Raw genomic sequence first — 18,524 nt, 5'->3', positions numbered from 1 at the left:
GAGGAAACAGGTCACTGAGGCCATACCCGTTTATCTTCTCCCAGTTCTCTCCACCTCTCCCGCACCACCACCTCTGTCTCTATCCCTACTTCTAGACTGTCATGAGCTAAGCAACTTTCGTCCGCCATGCCCTTCTGCCAGTTGACCACTGACTGAATCCTCTGAAACCATGAAAATAAACCAAAATAAAGCTTCCTCCTCTAAGTGTTTCTTGTCAGGTGTTTTGGTCACGGCAATGAAAACATGACTAACACAGGAATCTTCTTGACACCAGAGTTACATTTATCAATACCCCACCTTAGTCTATTTTACATTGCTTTAATAAAATACCTGAGACTGGGTAACTTATGAAGAAAGAAGTCTAGTGAGCTTATGATCTGGAGGTTGAGAAGTCCAAGATAAGATGACTGTATCAAGTGAGAGCCCTCTGCTGCCTCATAATATGGCAGAAGTTGGAAGGGGAGATGAGACTCAGCCATGAGAGAAAAGGAGACGAAACCTCTCTTGATTGCTAACCCATTCTTGTGAGAAAGGCATAAATCTATTCATGACCTCCACATGACCTGTTCCTAGGACCCACACATGTCCTAGAAAGCCTCATCTCCCAACAATGCTGCAAGAGAAATTAAGGTTCCAAGACATGAACTTTGGGGGAAAACACTCAAACCACAGTAACCATCTTGCATGGGCACCTACTCCACTGTCTCTTGGTTGGATCCCAAGATGCTAGAAAGAAGGCACCACTTCCAGGACTGTCACAAATCTCGCTTTTGTTACCCTTTTATATCTTCTCATTAAACTGTTGGAGGACATAGAAGCAAGTTGGACTTTATTTTGGAACTTCCCCAAAAAAGAGATAGATGAATTCAGGTGGTCTTCATGCATCTTACTGTAAAATACATTTTAAAACAAATATACACATTTGCTATGATTAAAATTCAAAATGATTTTTAAAAATACAAATATTTGTTCAATAAAAGCATTAAAACATGTGTGGAAAATATCCTGCAAAGTGTCATTTATCTCAATCCTGCCAACTTTGCTGGTGTTGAGAATATTCTTTTCCTAGTGAATGTTTACTAGATTTTCTATATGCTTTCTATATGCTTTCCTAGTATTAATATTTCCTTGAGAATCTTTAAAGGATAATCAACTTTGGATTGTCCATCTGGACTCTTTGATCTCTACAACTTCATTTTCTGGGCTGATTTTCTACTTCTACTATGGCTAACATGGAACAACCTTAAGAATTTATAAGAATATATTACTGAAAGTGCTATTTTCTTTTAAAATTTTTTTTTCTTTAAAGATTTCAGGAAGAGTTCAAGATGGCGGACTAGAGGGCGCTGCATTTCATGTTGCTCCAGGACTCAAGATTCAAAACAGGAGATAGTGACTTGGGACCAACTCAAAGCCGCCGGGTGAGTTTCTCCCATAGGGGAGGCATCCCGGATGGGGCAGTAGCCCCGGAATGCAGAGAACTTTGTGAAGTAGAGTGACTCGGCGAGACGCCCCTCCCCCGCCGGAGCGGTAAAAACGGACAGCGAAGCGAGCGAAAAATGGCGGATTGAAGTTTCCAGGACTGCGGGCAGCTTCTCTAACCTAAGGAGACTCGACTGCGAAGGGTGAGCTCCCAAGCCCAGGAGGGAGGTCCGGGCCCCTGGGAACGTTGCCTGAGAAGGCTGCCCTGCCCTGCCCAGGCGGCAAGACACACCTCCCCCCACAGTGAACTCGGAAAGCGGGGAACTTTGCAAAGGAGGTTGCGCAACACACCGCTTGGTTTTGGAGTGATCTGCCAGAGCTCCAGCGGCTGCCAGAGAAAGAGTGGGGCGGCGAGTTGTTTGGATCCAGCAACCACCTGAGCAACAGGGAGTGGGCTGTCCAGAGGAGGTGGAGGTACGCAGTGAGTGGCTTGGTCTCCAAGCGCCCACACAGAGCACCGGGTGGCTGCCTGGAGGAAGAGACGAGCGATGGGTCACTGGGGCTTGGAGCATATGTACGAGGCTCCAAGTGACTGCTCAGAGGAGGGGTCGCATAGCCAGGCCGATTAGGTGCAAAACACGGTCCGAGCCGGGGATCTAAGCACCTTTTCTTGAAAGAGCTACACAGAGACCAGCTGAGGGGTGAAGCAAAGGTTCCAGGACTGCGGGCAGCTTCTCTGAGGAGGGACCACCTAAGGAGACTCGTCTGCGAAGGGCAGGGCTCCCAAGCCCAGGAGGTAGGTCCAGGCCCCTGGAAACGTTGCCTGGGAAGGCTGCCCTGCCCAGGTGGTAGTTGTGGACTGAGGGGAACCTCTAGGAGGGGAACGGACTAGCGAGACCTCCCCACCGGGTGGGTCTTCCCCGCCGAGTGAGGTTTTCCCACAAAGACGGTAAAACCAGAGACACAGGCCCAAACAGGCATTGCCTCACCCCGCAGTCTAGTTCCCCTTTGGATGACCATTGGTCAACAAGTAGAGGCACCTCTGCCCTCTAGCAGGGAATATACCCCACCTGAAGATCACCACCCCAAGAGAGGCAGCTACCTAGGGGAACACCGAAGTATCAACTTCCTCTAAGACTTCAGGCTACTGAAGGATAAGAGGGGATACACTAGCAATCTTCAGGGACATTATAAGTCAATAGAGGAAATCTGCAACATATCTGCAGTCCACTGACACCTGAACGACATGAGAAAACAAGGGAAGAAAATGCCTCAAACAAATCTGGATGTTATATCAATAAAATCCAATGACAGCATGGCAGAAGAAATGTCAGAAAGGGAGTTCAGAATGTACATAATCAACATGATAAGGGAAGCAAACGATGAAATGAAAGAGCAAATGCAGGCATTGAATGAACACACCAATCGACAGTTAAAAGAGCAAATACAGGAAGCAAAAGACCATTTCAATAAAGAGTTAGAGATATTGAAAAAAAAGCAAACTGAAATACTTGAAATGAAGGAAACAATAAACCAAATTAAGAACTCCATAGAAAGCACAACCAATAGGATAGAACACCTGGAAGACAGAACCACAGATATTGAAGACAAAATATTTAACCTCGAAAACAAAGTCGAACAAACAGAGAAGATGGTAATAAATCATGAACAGAATCTCCAAGAACTATGGGATATCATGAAAAGGCCAAATTTGAGAATTATTGGGATTGAGGAAGGCTTAGAGAAACAAACCAAAGGAATGAACAACCTATTCAATGAGATAATTTCAGAAAATTTCCCAAATCTGAAGAATGAAATGGAAAATCAAGTTCAAGAGGCTTATAGGACTCCAAATACACAAAATTACAACAGACCCACACCAAGGCACATTATAATGAAAATACCTAACATACAAAATAAAGACAGAATCTTAAAGGCCGTGAGAGAAAAGAACCAAATTACATTCAGGGGGAAACCAATACGGATATCAGCAGAATTTTCAATCCAGACCTTAAAAGCTAGAAGGGCCTGGAATAACATTTTTCAAGCCCTAAAAGAAAATGGATGCCAACCAAGAATCTTATACCCAGCAAAACTTACCTTCAGATTTGACGACGAAATAAAATCCTTCCATGATAAACAAAAGCTAAAAGAATATACAAAAAGAAAGCCAGCATTACAGAACATTCTTAGCAAAATATTCCATGAAGAAGATATGAAAAACAAAGAAGCAAATCAGGAAAGGGAGGAGATATCCTAAAGGAACTCTCAAATAAAGAGGAACCAAGTCGAGTCAAAAATAAGCAAATAAATGAATAAAATGAGTCAAATGACCGGGAATACAAACCATATCTCAATAATAACCCTGAATATTAACAGCCTGAATTCATCAATCAAAAGACATAGACTGGCAGATTGGATTAAAAAGAAAGATCCAACAATATGTTGCCTGCAAGAGACTCATCTCTTAGAAAGAGATACCCAAAGACTAAAGGTGAAAGGATGGGAAAAAACTTACCATGCACATGAACCCAGCAAAAAATCTGGGGTATCCATCCTCATTTCAGATAAAGTGGACTTCAAGCCAATGTTAGTCAGAAGGGATAAGGAAGGACATTTCATACTGCTTAAGGGAAGCATAAATCAGCAAGACATAACAATCATAAATATCTATGCCCCAAACAGTGGCTCACCCATGTATGTCAAACAAATCCTTCTCAATCTCAGAAACCAAATAGACCACAATACAATAATACTAGGTGATTTTAACACGCCTCTCTCACCACTGGACAGATCTTCCAAACAAAAATTGAACAAAGAAACCATAGATCTCAATAACACAATCAATAATTTAGACTTAACAGACATTTATAGAATATACCATCCAATGAAGAGTGAATACACTTTCTTCTCAGCAGCACATGGATCCTTCTCTAAAATAGACCATATATTATGCCACAAAGCTAATGTTAGCAAATACAAGAAGATAGAGACACTTTCTTGTATTTTATCAGACCATAATGGATTGAAACTAGAAATAAATGAAAGAGTAAAAAACAGAAATTACTCCAACACCTGGAGATTAAACAATATGCTATTATATGAGGAATGAATAACAGAAGATATTAGGAAGGAAATTAAAAAATTCCTAGAGGTAAACGAGAACAAAGAAACATCATATCAAAATCTCTGGGACACTATGAAAGCAGTACTTAGAGGAAGATTTATTTCATGGAGCGCATTTAATAAAAGAAGTAAAACTCAAAAAATAAATGACCTAACACTACAGCTCAAAGCCCTAGAAAAATAAGAACAGACCAACACCAAAAGTAGTAGAAGACAGGAAATAGTTAAACTCAGAGCTGAAATCAACGAAATTGAAACAAAAGAAACAATACAAAAATTGACAAAATAAATAGTTGGTTCTTTGAAAAAATAAACAAAATTGATAAAACTTTAGCCACACTAACAAAGAGAAGATGAGAGAAAACCCAAATTACCAAAATTCGGAATGAACAAGGAAATATCACAACAGACACGACTGAAATACAAAACATAATTAGAAACTATTTTGAAAATCTATATTCCAACAAAATAGAAAATTTCGAAGATATCAACAAGTTTCTAGAGACCTATGAATTGCCTAAACTAAAGGAGGAGTACATACACAATTTAAATAGACCAATTTCAAGTAATGAAATAGAAGAAGTCATCAAAAGCCTACCAACAAAGAAAAGTCCAGGACCAGATGGTTTCTCAGCCGAGTTCTACAAAACCTTTAAAGAAGAGCTCATTCCAATACTTTTCAAAGTATTCCATGAAATAGAAGAGGAGGGAACCCTCCCAAACTCATTCTACGAAGCCAATATCACCCTGATACCTAAACCAGACAGAGACACATCGAGGAAAGAAAATTTCAGACCAATATCCTTAATGAACATCGACGCAAAAATTCTCAACAAAATTTTAGAAAATCGCATACAAAAATGTATTAAAAAGATAGTGCATCATGATCAAGTGTGTTTCATCCCAGGGATGCAAGGTTGGTTCAACATCAGGAAATCAATAAATGTAATTCACCACATCAACAGACTTAAAGTCAAGAATCACATGATTATTTCAATAGATGCAGAAAAAGCATTTGATAAAATACAGCACCCCTTCATGCTCAAAACACTAGAAAAAATAGGGATAGTGGGAACGTTCCTTAACATTGTAAAGGCCATCTATGCTAAGCCCATGTCTAATATTATTCTTAATGGTGAAAAACTGAAAGCATTCCCTCTAAAATCTGGAACAAGGCAGGGATGCCCTCTCTCACCACTCCTATTCAATATCATCCTTGAAACTCTAGCCAGAGCAATTAGACAGACCAAAGAAATTTAAGGGATACGAATTGGAAAAGAAGAACTCAAACTATCCCTATTTGCTGATGATATGATTATATACTTAGAGGAACCAGGAAATTCCACCAGAAAACTCTTAGAACTCATAAGTGAATTCAGTAAAGTAGCAGGATACAAGATCAATGCTCATAAATCCAATGCATTTTTATACATAAGTGATGAATCTTCAGAAAGAGAAGTTAGGAAAACTACTCCATTCACAATAGCCTCGAAAAAAATAAAATACTTGGGAATCAATCTCACAAAAGAGATGAAAGAACTCTACAGTGAAAACTACAGAACACTAAAGAAATAAATTAAAGAACACCTTAGAAGATGGAAAGATCTCCCATGTTCCTGGATAGGCAGAATTAATATTGTCAAAATGGCCATACTACCAAAAGTGCTATACAGATTCAATGTAATCCCAATTAAAATCCCAACGATGTACCTTACAGAAGTAGAACAAGCAATCATGAAATTCATCTGGAAGAATAAGAAACCCAGAATTGCTAAAGCAATCCTTTGCAGGAAAAATGAAGCAGGGGGTATTGCAATACCTGAACTTCAACTGTACTACAAAGCAATAGTAACAAAAACGGCATGGTATTGGTACCAAAATAGACAGGTAGATCAATGGTACAGAATAGAAGACACAGACACAAACATAAATAAATATAATTTCCTCATACTAGACAAAGGGGCCAAAAATATGCAATGGAGAAAAGATAGCCTCTTCAATAAATGTGCTGGGAAAATTGGAAGTCCATATGCAATAAAATGAAAATAAACCCATATCTCTCACCGTGCACAAAACTAAACTCAAAATGGATTAAGGACCTCGGAATCAGACCAGAGACCCTGCATCTTATAGAAGAAAAAGTAGGTCCAGATCTTCAACATGTAGGCTTAGGACCAGACTTTCTCAACAGGACTCCCATAGCACAAGAAATAAAAGCAAGAATCAACAACTGGGATAGATTCAAACTAAAAAGCTTTCTCTCAGCAAAGGAAACTATCAGCAATGTGAAGAAAGAGCCTACAGAGTGGGAGAAAATCTTTGCCAATCATACTTCAGATAGAGCACTAATCTCCAGAATCTATAAAGAACTCAAAAAACTCAACACCAAGACTACAAATAACCCAATTGACAAATGGTCTAAGGAAATGAACAGACACTTCACAGAAGAAGTTCTACAAACAATCAACAAACATATGGAAAAATGTTCAACATCTCTAGTAATAAAAGAAATGCAAATCAAAACCACCCTAAGATTCCATCTCACCCCAATCAGAATGGCGATTATCAAGAACACAAGCAACAACAGGTGTTGGCGAGGATGTGGGGAAAAAGGTACACTCATACATTGCTGGTGGGGTTGCAAATTAGTGCAACCACTCTGGAAGGCAGTTTGGAGATTCCTTAGAAAACTTGGAATGGAACTACCATTTGACCCAGCTATCCCACTCCTTGGCCTATACCCAAAGGACTTAAAATCAGCATACTACAGAAATACAGCCACATCAATGTTCATTGCTGCTCAATTCACCATAGCCAGATTGTGGAACCAACCTAGATGCCCTTCAGTTGATGAATGGATAAAGAAACTGTGGCATATATATACAATGGAATATTACTCAGCCATAAAGAATGATAAATTTATGGCATTTGCAAGCAAATGGACGAAATTGGAGAATATCATGCTAAGTGAGGTAAGCCAATCTCAAAAAACCAAAGGAAGAATGATCTCGCTGATAAGTGGATGATGATACATAATGGGGCGTGGGAGGGGTTAGTTTTAGGGTTAGAGTGAGGGTTAGGGAGGGGGGCAAGAATGGGGGAAGGAAGGACTGTATAGAGGGAAAAGAGGGATGGGAGGGGTGGGGGGAAGGGGAAAAATAACAGAATGAATCAACCAACATTACCCTATGTAAACGTATCATTACACAAATGGTATGCCTTTACTCTATGTACAAACAGAGAAAGAACATGTATCCCATTTGTTCACAATAAAAAAAAAAGATTTCAGTGAGTTAAAACTCCAGAAACTAGAGTAAGTCTGAACTCTCTTTATCATTTAGCAAATATTTGTTTGGTGCCTACTAGGAGATAGACCCTGAAGATAAAGCAATGAATTAAAGCACACACTTATAGCCCTCAAGGATCTTAGAATCTAGTGAACATAAATCCCACTCAGCTCTGGAAGATGTTTCTTTCATCCTTCTAGGCTAAATACTCATCCTTCTAGGCTAAATTCTCCATAATTTTTTTCAAAATCAAAATTTTTCAAGCATATAAAAGGGAGAGGAGACTCAGAGAGAAAGGTATTAGGAGGGGGAGAAGTACCTTGATATTTTACCTTCCTAACTGTTGGTTGAATGTCTGGTCTTACTCATGAATTACAACATACATGAGGGCAAGGACCATATCTTCCTATTTACAGCTTTATCTCCAGCACCTAGAACAGTATCTGGCACTTAGAAGGTACTCAAAACATATTGATTAATTGACTGAACCTAGGAATATTACCTGGAAGGTGGTAGGTGCTCACTGGTGGAGAGTTGAATGAATGGGTGGTTTCATAGATGAGTGAACAAGTATAGAGTTGAGTTAATAGTGAATGGGTGGGTGGAAGGGTGGGCAAGCCAACAGGTGGGTAGACAGGTGGGTGGATGGATGGGGTGGTGGGTGGATGGGTAGTCAAGCAAGTGAACAGGTGGATGACTGGATAGATGACTGGATTGACAGGTGAATAGGTAGATGATTTAAAAGATGGCAAGACTCAGTATAGGGACCTGGATATTTATGATATTGTTCAGCTTATAGATAAACATGAATTATCTCCAATCAGGAAGAAATCACAAAAATACCACCAGCATTTGGTTGTGTTTATGGCTCAGACATAGGAGGAATTCAATAAATGTCTTCTGAGTGAATGAAATTTAAATAATAAATGCATAGAGAAAAAACTGAACTATCAGATCTCTTTCTTAGTGTTATTTTTCTTTTTTTAATCTACTTTCTTGACTGAACAGAGATAAGAAAGGGGTAAGTGAATAATTGTGGCAGTTGATGTAATTTCAAAAGAACATTGTCAGTGGAAACCACCAACCAGTAGATATTACATTCTCTCTCTCTCTCTCTCTCTCTCTCTCTCTCTCTCTCTCTCTCTCTCTCTCTCTCTCTCATACACACACATGCGCACACACACACACACACACACACACACTTGCATGCAGATGCAAACAGACACACACACACCATCAGACACCGGACTAACACACAATTCTGCAGCTGCTTTATCTGCTGGCTGCAAACACTCATAGCTGCATCCATTCCCCAAGAATAGCTCTTGACCAATGGGCACCAACTTCACCAACTGGTTATAACTTCCCTCTCCTGGCAGTGACATGCAACCAATGACTTACCAATGCAGGGCTACAAAAGGTCATCCATTTATCTCAGGTGGGGACAACTACAGGCCAATGCTCGACTTAACATAATTACACCCTTGCTTAGTTCCTTCCCCCACCTACCCTCACTCTCTTCTCCCCATCAATGAACTGTGTGACCCTGAATCCTTGTCTCAGCCTCTGACTCTGGGGATGACAGCCAAAACAGTCTGTGATGACTTGACCATTACCTGAATAACATTTTCCAATCATAAACTAAGTCTGGGGACTTGGTTACCATCTTAATGATGAGGGAGGTCTATGGAAGAGGCTTCTATGTTCTAGCATCCAGGTATTGACAGTTCAATTGTGTGCTCTAACGAGGGGTCCCCTTTCTCTTTCCTGGGACAGCAAGACAGTTCTTTTAGGAAAGGTTTATGATACTTGTCCATACCTAAGACCTTTGTTACATTAACACATTAACCTTATCTAGGAGAAAAAGTCAGTGTTCAGGGTGAGGAAGAGGGGACAGGGTTGCACAATGGCCTGAAACTACAGCTCCTAACTCACTGGGTGCATCCATAAGTAAGTGCTTTCTCTATGGCTTTTCAGTCATTGTGGCAAAGCATACAGGTAGGCCTTGCCACCCATAAGCAGACCCTAAGATAAGAGTTCAAGTATAAGTGTTATGTTTGGATGGAGATCCCCAGGAGCACCCCAGGAGGATGGGGAAATGAGATCATGAAGGGAGAAGCCAGTAATGTGTGCATGAGCAGGTTGTTGAGGAAGGGTAGGAAAAGGATTGCATTGTAAAATGGGCAAGAGTTGGGGTAGTTAAGAAAGAGCCAGAAAATTCTTCCAAGACACAGAGCACCCACCTCATCCATTAGCACTTCTGGTCAACTTGGGTAAAAGAGCAGCTCATGGAGCAGGAAGTGGCCTGCAAGCCCCTAAACAATTGCCCCAGGTCATAGGGTTTCTGCAGCTTGTGGGGTGGTGCCAGGGGTATCGCCTGATTTTGCTGCCCTCAACCACTCTCCTTACTTCTGGTGACAACATCTCTGGGCCATTTGGAGGACCACCAACTCTTTCAAATACATTCTTATGGGCAGGTGCATAACCTAAGCTGGACGAGTCCCATGTTGGCACCTGGAAACTTGAATCAGGAGCAGAGGGACAGTGGATTTGATTCTTAGAGATGATGTAACCAAGTATCTCTAACTGCGTACAAGGCCCTGCTCAAGAGGGCAGGATAGTGACTATGCAAATTTCCTGTCAAAATGCTGGAGATAAATGAGAAAAAGGAACTGCTCTAGCACAAAGAGATATATTTGGAATTCTAGCTGCAATTAAACCATTAGCCTCTTTTGTACATTAACCCAAGCATGGCACATTTCCTCTTGTGACCTTTAGGAAACAGCTGAATTATATTGTGACTTGAAATGTGCTGTGATATTGGGCATCAAGGGACACCTTTATTCTTGCGTTCAACAAATAATGATTGGATGTGTGCTCTGGGTAAGAGCTGAGTTGAGATCCAGTGCGAGTCAGTGGTTCCTGCACTGCCAGCCCAGGTAGTGGGTCTGAGTTCTTGCCTGATGCTTCACAGCCTCCTGCTGCTTCAGAACCCAGTTTGCAGGCAGAAGCACGAAAGCAGCTAGAAGTTTGGAGACGCTGTCTTCATGTTTTTCTCTCTGGGAGCAGGTGGTGTAAGTGATATTATTGTTTTCCTTGGAATGCAAGAACTCATGAATAAAAATCATCTCTCTTTCATACAAGAACTAAGTCCCAGCAGTCCAAACTCAGATTTCATTATGTTTTGTAAAATTATTGTTTAAAGATAATAGCTAACCGTTTCTTCTGAGCTTTTTGTCAGAGTTTTGCCAGGTGCTTTACACTCAGAGACCACTTTGATTCTCCTACTAACCCAATGAGGTAGGTGTTTCTATGTTGTGTCACCTTCTCAGGGAGGCCTGTCCTGACCACCCTGTTTAACAGCAAGCAGTCAGCTTTCTCTTAGGCACTCTGACATCTGTCTAGTTTATGTGTCTTCCTATTGTAATGGAAGCTCCGTGAAGTGGGAGACATTTGTCTTCCCTGTTCCCACCTGTCGCCCCAGCACCTGGAACAGTATCTGTCAAGAGAGATACTGTAATTGACAACAGAGAGCTAAAAGTTTAAGAACTTTTCCAGCATCATACAGCCAGCTATGGACTTTTTCCACTCAGAACTTCCTTCTCTTAGAATTTTTGCCGGACAGAAACCCCAGCATGTGTCTGACAGAGAAATGGAAGCCTTTGCTCTCTGGCTCCCCTGTAAGGGAGATGCCATCTTTGAGGTACTGCTGACAAACACTGGTGTAGTAGATAAGATAGGAGATGACTGAGGCACCCAGAAGGCATGAAGATGGTTGGGCATTTTCCATTTTGTGAAATTAGACATAATCTGTTTATGTTTTCCTTTTTCCTGCCCCTCATATTCTGGGCAGGTGCATCACCAGGTGACCCAAGCAGGAACTGCTAGTGAAGCTTAAACAATAAAGTAGCAGCAACCAGCTGTGATCTTCTATCTGCGAATTTTTCTTTTCATCAGTTAGATGAAACTAATGGACATTATCTTGTCCCATCTTGGTTTCAGAAGATCTTTGTGCATACTCTTTCTTTCTTTCCATTTTCCTCTTCTTTTTCTGTTTTACTTTGGAAAACAGGGGTTGCTAACTGAAGATTCAAGTGGGTAAATCGTACAGCACTGTGAGCTGCTGATGCCTGGGGTTTTAAATCCTGATCTCTTCCCATCTTCACTGCTCTCTGCCCAGATCCTTTCCCAGTTTGGTCCTCCACTTAAATTTCACATTTCTGCTTCCCCATAGTCATCATCCTGGTCTAAGGCATTAACTATCTTTTGCCTGAGTGATTGAATAGTCTTCCAGCTACTTCCTCTTCCCCTAGAATATGCACCCTCCAACTAGCTCAACAAGAACAACTGTAGAGGAGGAAAAGTTTATTTGAGGGTTCTTGGTTTCAGAGGTCTCAGTCCATAGAAGGATGGCTCTCTTCCTCAGGGCTCAAGGTGAGGCAGAACACCATGGCAGAAGAGTGTGGTGGAGGGAAGTAGCTTACATGAAGATGGGGAAGCAGAGAAAGAGAGAAAAAGAAAGAAATACTTGTCAAATACAAAATATATACCCCAAAGTCATGCCCTCAGGAACACACCTCCTCCAGCCAGACCCTACCTGCCTACAGTTACTACCCAGATGATCCCCATCAGGGGATTAATTCACCGATTGGGTTATGGCTCTCAGAACCCAATCATTTCACCTCTAAACCTTATTGCATGTCTCATACATGAGCTTTTGGGGGACACCTCACATCTAAACCATAACAGAAAGGAAAACCATAATAGAAAGGAAAACAATACACAACTTTGCTTACCAGACTTAGAAGTCCATGGAAACTAACCCAAACATATCAAACCAAAATTTCTCATCTTTAAACTGATACTCTTTATTATTTAACTTCCATCTGGTTATTATGTGTCACAATCCATCTACCTCCATTCCAGCAATGCAGCTCTCTTTCTCAAGCAGGAATCACCTAATTCTGCCAATACCACTTCTCCATCATGAAACATGCCATTTATTCAACCATACCTTTTCTCCCCTTTGCAGAACACTACTTAATCTTTCCTTGCTCTTTGCAAAGCATCCCCAGGGAAGCCCATGTGACTCTACCTCCCTGGGTCCTGGATACAGCTATACCCAGGGTCAGCTGGTAATTGGGAAGACCAATAGCCAGGCTGTATGGCATGGACTATGCACTTGAATGTGTTGCTACTGCTTTTTGTGAGTTAAGCCAAATTCTGCCCCTTCCCTTTAGGACTGTAAGGGGAATATCTGTTTATCTGTTTACTCTGGAACTTTCCAATAATACAAAATTAAGAGCTTTGCACAAAGTGTCTGATCAATTGTTATTGACTCACACACTTGTAATGTTCATTGCTCTGTTAAATGCATTATTAAATTGTTTGCAGTCATAAGATGAGTTCTGGATAGCCCAGAAAATTTATTGGTGGTGAATTAATTCTTTCACTTATTCATGCATTCATTCATTCATTCAATAAAATTTTACTAAATGCCTTTAAAGTTTCAGACATTGAAGGTAATGAAGGTATGGAACTAAAAGTCACAGTCATGGTCTTAAACTTTCTATTTTGTGGTAGTGAGTAGGAGTGGGGGCAGCTACAAACAACCATTGTCATGTGGGTTGCCTTAGGTTGGAGGTGAGTCTAAAGGGTGGCAAGGGGAAGGAAGGTGGACCTCATGGTGAACCTTGAGTTTCTCAGAGGGAGTTAGCTGCTGGGAGAATGAGGTAAAGAAGGGAAGGGTGTCCAGGCACAGGGGCACAAACTATAAACCTAGGGACTCCAGAAGCTAAGGTGGGAGGATTGCAAGTTTCAGGCCAGCCTTGGCAACTTAGTGAGACCCTGTCTCTAAATAAATAAATAGGGCTGGGGATGCAGTGCCTTATGGGATGGAGATGGAAGGGGTATTAGGCAGATAATAACATCATGGTCCCATTGCATTATGGGAACAAGAAGCATGACATGGTAGTGGGACTTCTTGTCTGCAAAGGGTGAGACTTTATGTAGAATCACAAATGGAGAAGTGTAAAGGGGAGTGGCAGCTCAACCAGGAAGGTGTTTACCAACCTGGGCAGGTAGCCCATGGAGATACTATCTCAGGAGGATTTGTTTCCTCTCCTTCAGTGAAGTGGAAGTCCATTTCATGTACATTCTCTGCTGGTTCTTTCCTATTCCATGTGACTTGGACCAGTTACTAGAAATATATCAACTTTATTATTTTAGTTATTTTTCTGTGTGCATGTCAAAAGTCCTCTACTAATCTGCATTTTATAGCACAGGAAAGACTTGAGTTTCTTATACCCCATCTCTTCCATAGTACATAGATTTTTAGGAGGTGACTGAAAAATATGCCAATTTATTTTATACATGATTTCAAAAGAAAGAGAATATTTAGTGGCAAATGAATTAAGAAGGCAGAGGGAATGTTTGAGGTTAAAAGCACTAAAAAACATAACAACAGAGATGACCAAATACAATTGATTGTATCCTGGATAAAAAGAAATAAATGAAAAGGAATCAAAAAAAGGACATCTTTGGAACTGTTGGAGAAACCTGAATATGGATAGTATGTGAAATGTTAAGTTTCTTGAATGTGATACTAGCATTGTAACTCTAGAATAAAGTCCTCTTTCTTAGGAGATGCTTGCTGAAATATTGTATAGAAAAATGTTATAATGTCTGCAATCTACTTTGTAATGATTCAGCAACAAATATATGTAACTAACAATAAAGCAAGGTAGCAAATTGTCTTAAAGTTGGTCAATCTGGGTGATGGGCCAACCTTTCTTCTTTAGACTCTCTTTAGATTTGAGCTTTCATTCCAAAAATATTTGGAAAGTGGTATTTTGAAAAATGATTTTTATATTGAAAAGTTTCTCTAGCCTCCAAAACGTGCAGTTCTTCTTTCTCCCACTATCCCTTCCTTGGCTATTCCAGCCCTTGCTGATTTCTCTTTCCTCTATACTTTTATCAGACAATAAATTTTACTCCCATTGATGGCCAAATCTCTCCTTCCAGATACTAAGGTATGGGTCACATCAGATGATAGTTTCCTCACCTATTTGCCCTGAACCTTGCCTACCAGTGCCAAGCAGTGTCAGGCATGCACTGGGTGTTCATGGACTTTCTCATGATCTATTGTTATCACCATTCTTAACCAAAAACCCACACCATGACACTTTTCTCATTCTGATTTCTTTCTTCTTTCCAACTTTCTTCAGCTGGTTGAAAGCTGTTAATCATTCATTCACACATTGCACAGGAAAAAGAATGCCAAATCCCTGACATCCTTGTGGTTTATCGCATATTCCTTCAGCAAAGGTAACCTAGTCTGTGTCATCATATTTATTGCCCCCAAATCAAAACCAGTTGCCGAAGTAATGAAGGTCTATTGGTTTGTGTTGACTCAATTCATGTCAGAGGAGCTTTAAGAGCATATAAGGATAATTTGACGAGTAAAAGGAAAGTCATAAAAATGATCAAAAAGCCAATAGATATGCTGAGAACACCAAGCTTATTTTACTGAGGATTTATGGTTAACTTATCAGAAAATTATTTGGTCCAAGTCTACATTCAAGTATGTCCCTCAATAATTCAATAAAGATTCCAGCCTCTGAAAAACACCAGTCTCCTATAATGAGATACCCTAGTAGCCCCTAATTTGCAGCACATGTATTTTAATTTTCAACAGTTGTGAGACTGCAGTAAATTGAGCTTTTGAATCACTAGTCCCATTTATTCCTCAGCCCTGCATTAAATTACTGGAGCATAATCTGCACTGGAGCAAAGCCTGCTGTGTCGTCCCTTCTGACATACCTGCCCAAGTGTTTATCAAATCGAGCTTAAATACCAAATGAACCCCAGATGGGAGCAGTGCCAACTCCCACTGTGTCCCATCCTACAGAAGAGGATCCAAGATCACCGTGCCCTGCCATGCCACGTTAGCTTTGCCCCAAACCCAACTCTGGAGGTTGTATTTTATTGACCAGTCTCAAATTGGCTTCCCCTAGTGTAGGTGATAAAGTGTGGCATCAGGTCACCCATGTAAAATATATTACTTTAACTTTGACAGCTTGTCATTGAAGTCCTTGTTTATATAATCTACTGTGTCATTTACTCCATTCTTATTTTAAAAAGCAAACATAGAAATAAAAACGCTCTCTTCTGTTTTGTTGATGAATGTCTATACCCTGCTTCTTCCCTTAAATAATCTCAGAATTAGCCATTTCTATTGTCACTGTCAGTTTACATCAAATTATCAGGATTCCAGTTTTAAACTCTGCCTCCTGGAAGATGAAGGACACACACCGTGCTTTAGTGGAAAGCCTTTCACTGCACAGCCTTCTCTTTTCCGAAGAGTTTAAGACTCAGCATGTCTAAACAGAGAAGGATCTTGTGGAGCTATGACTGGGCAGATCTGAAGTGATAATTACCAGAATCTATGAGTGAATAGCAACTAAAATCACCAAGGTACCTGACACCTAGCAAAAACCAAAACCTTCACATTGTTAGGATTTGTTGAAATAATATTTACTTTTAGAACTAAAAGAGTCTTTCAGAAGTTGGAGGGCTTTCAAATTCCAAATAAGCCATTTGGGAAAAGTCTGTGAGTTTTAAAGTTAGCAGGAATGGGAAAAACAAACAAACAAACTAAACTCTTATGTTTCAATTTACTAACAGTGTACTAAATGCCCAAATGCACAACAGGGGAAAAAGATATGTTTATATTAGCACTAAGCATTTCTTCTTGAAAGAGACCAAAATAAAGTCTAACAGCATTTTCTGACTAGCTTAAAAATACTGCCAAACTAAAACTGCTCTTTCTCTACATAAAAATTTAGCACAGAATTTAAAAGCCATTATAAAATTAGATCAGCCAGTAAGCCAAAATGGTTACTTTATATTTGAGGAGCTCTAATTCTATATGAAATATGTAGAGTAAATATGATATTCATAATGTCTCCACCTTCTTTAAAATGTTGTCCTTACCCAAGAAAGGATGGGAGATAGAGGCACCAAGAAGTTTGATACTCTCCTAAGAAAGGTTCACAGGGCAAATTACATTAAAAACTCTTCTTTGCCACTGATTTTTAGTAACTCTTTTAATCAAATGAAAATCAAATTTCCTTCTTCCTATCCATTTCAGATACTTATTTAAGAGGAAATAAGATGACCCAGCTAAAGTGCTTTATTGTATTTTGGTTCTATAGTTTACTATTAGTATTCTCAGAATATAAGGTTCTTTTTCTGGATAATCTTGTCAATTATGGCAATTTCTCATATTCTATTTACATTCTTGTACTGAATTTCGAAGTAATTACTAAAATATTCCTCTTCCTAACTTTAATAATCTGAAACCTAGGGAAATTTTGTTTTCTTAACTCCCAAAGGGACTTAGAATTGAGAATTCAAATGATAAACTCAGCCTCTTCAATTTTGTGGTTCATCACAATTCCCTCTTTTTTTTCCCCCACATTCCAGAAAAACATCCTCTTCTCTGCCCCTTTAAAAAAGATTTCCCTTGGGTCTATAACTTTTCTATTCAATCACTATTTATGTTACTGGTCCTCAGGGATATGGCTGTGTTAGGAGCCCCAGGAAGAAAACTGTGATTAGTCACTAGACTCAAAAAATACTCCCTGATGCTGTTTACAAGGATAGATGCCAATTCTCGAATCATGCTCCCTACTCATGTTCTTTTCAGGGTCATTCTGCTAGCATAGCACAGATTAAACACACAGCCTCGGTATTTTCAGTGTTGTGAGGAGACACATTTACATTTCTTGGACAGAGCTGGGTGTAAAAGGAAGCCATCTGCTGTGATTCAACATTGCAAGGAGTAGCTATAAAATCATTGAGAGAAAAGCAGCCACAACATGGCTTAACTCAGTCCGAGTACTCCTCTTTGTGTGGTGGGAGACCCAAGCAGAAATCACCGCAGTGCTAAAAACATTTTTGTTCTTATTCTTAGAAACTGGTCTTGTATCACATGGTTTCATTTTTCTCTTTTCTTTAAAGCCATTTGCTGATATTTTTAAGGTTCTTTTCCTAGTTTTAGGAACCCATGATAAATATATTATTTTTGCCACAAAGATGACAACTAGGTCTTTGCTTATTTGTGCATTCTATCCAGGCAATTAATCTTTCCAATATCTAGTTCTTTTTCTACAATGGAATTACCTGCAAAGTACTTTTTTTTAACTAAAAGCTGGTATACAGGGAAAAGAGAAAAGTCATTACAAACTGAAGAGTTTGTATATTCCCAGTATTTTACACACGCCATTTTAATTTTCACAACCATCAAATTAATGATTATCTAAAAGAGGATTTAAGCAATTTATCCAAAGTCATAGGAAGCCACAGATCTGACATCCAAATTGTTAGACCTTGTTCAGTTTTGCCCAGTGGCATGCTAGGTGGAGCACTGTATAGATGTAACCCCAAATCTGCTCTGTCATTTCAATTGTCACCCTTAGTTGGCATATTTATTCACTGAAAGAAGAGTATCACTGGTTATTTTCTATTTCAGGTCCCTTCCTGTGTACAGTGCTTTTATAGCCAGTCACATTTCCCTGCTTGTAGAAGATTGTGTAATTATTTTAATGCTTCACATGTGAGAACGAGCTTTGGTAAAGCATGCAGATGGGTTGGTGGGCTTCTTTGGTGAGTTCTAGGAAGGTGCCC

Source organism: Sciurus carolinensis, unplaced genomic scaffold (assembly GCF_902686445.1).
Source record: "Sciurus carolinensis unplaced genomic scaffold, mSciCar1.2, whole genome shotgun sequence".
Taxonomy (NCBI): Eukaryota; Metazoa; Chordata; class Mammalia; order Rodentia; family Sciuridae; genus Sciurus; species Sciurus carolinensis.
The sequence above is the reverse complement of the archived record's forward strand: the minus strand, read 5'-3'. Positions refer to the sequence as shown.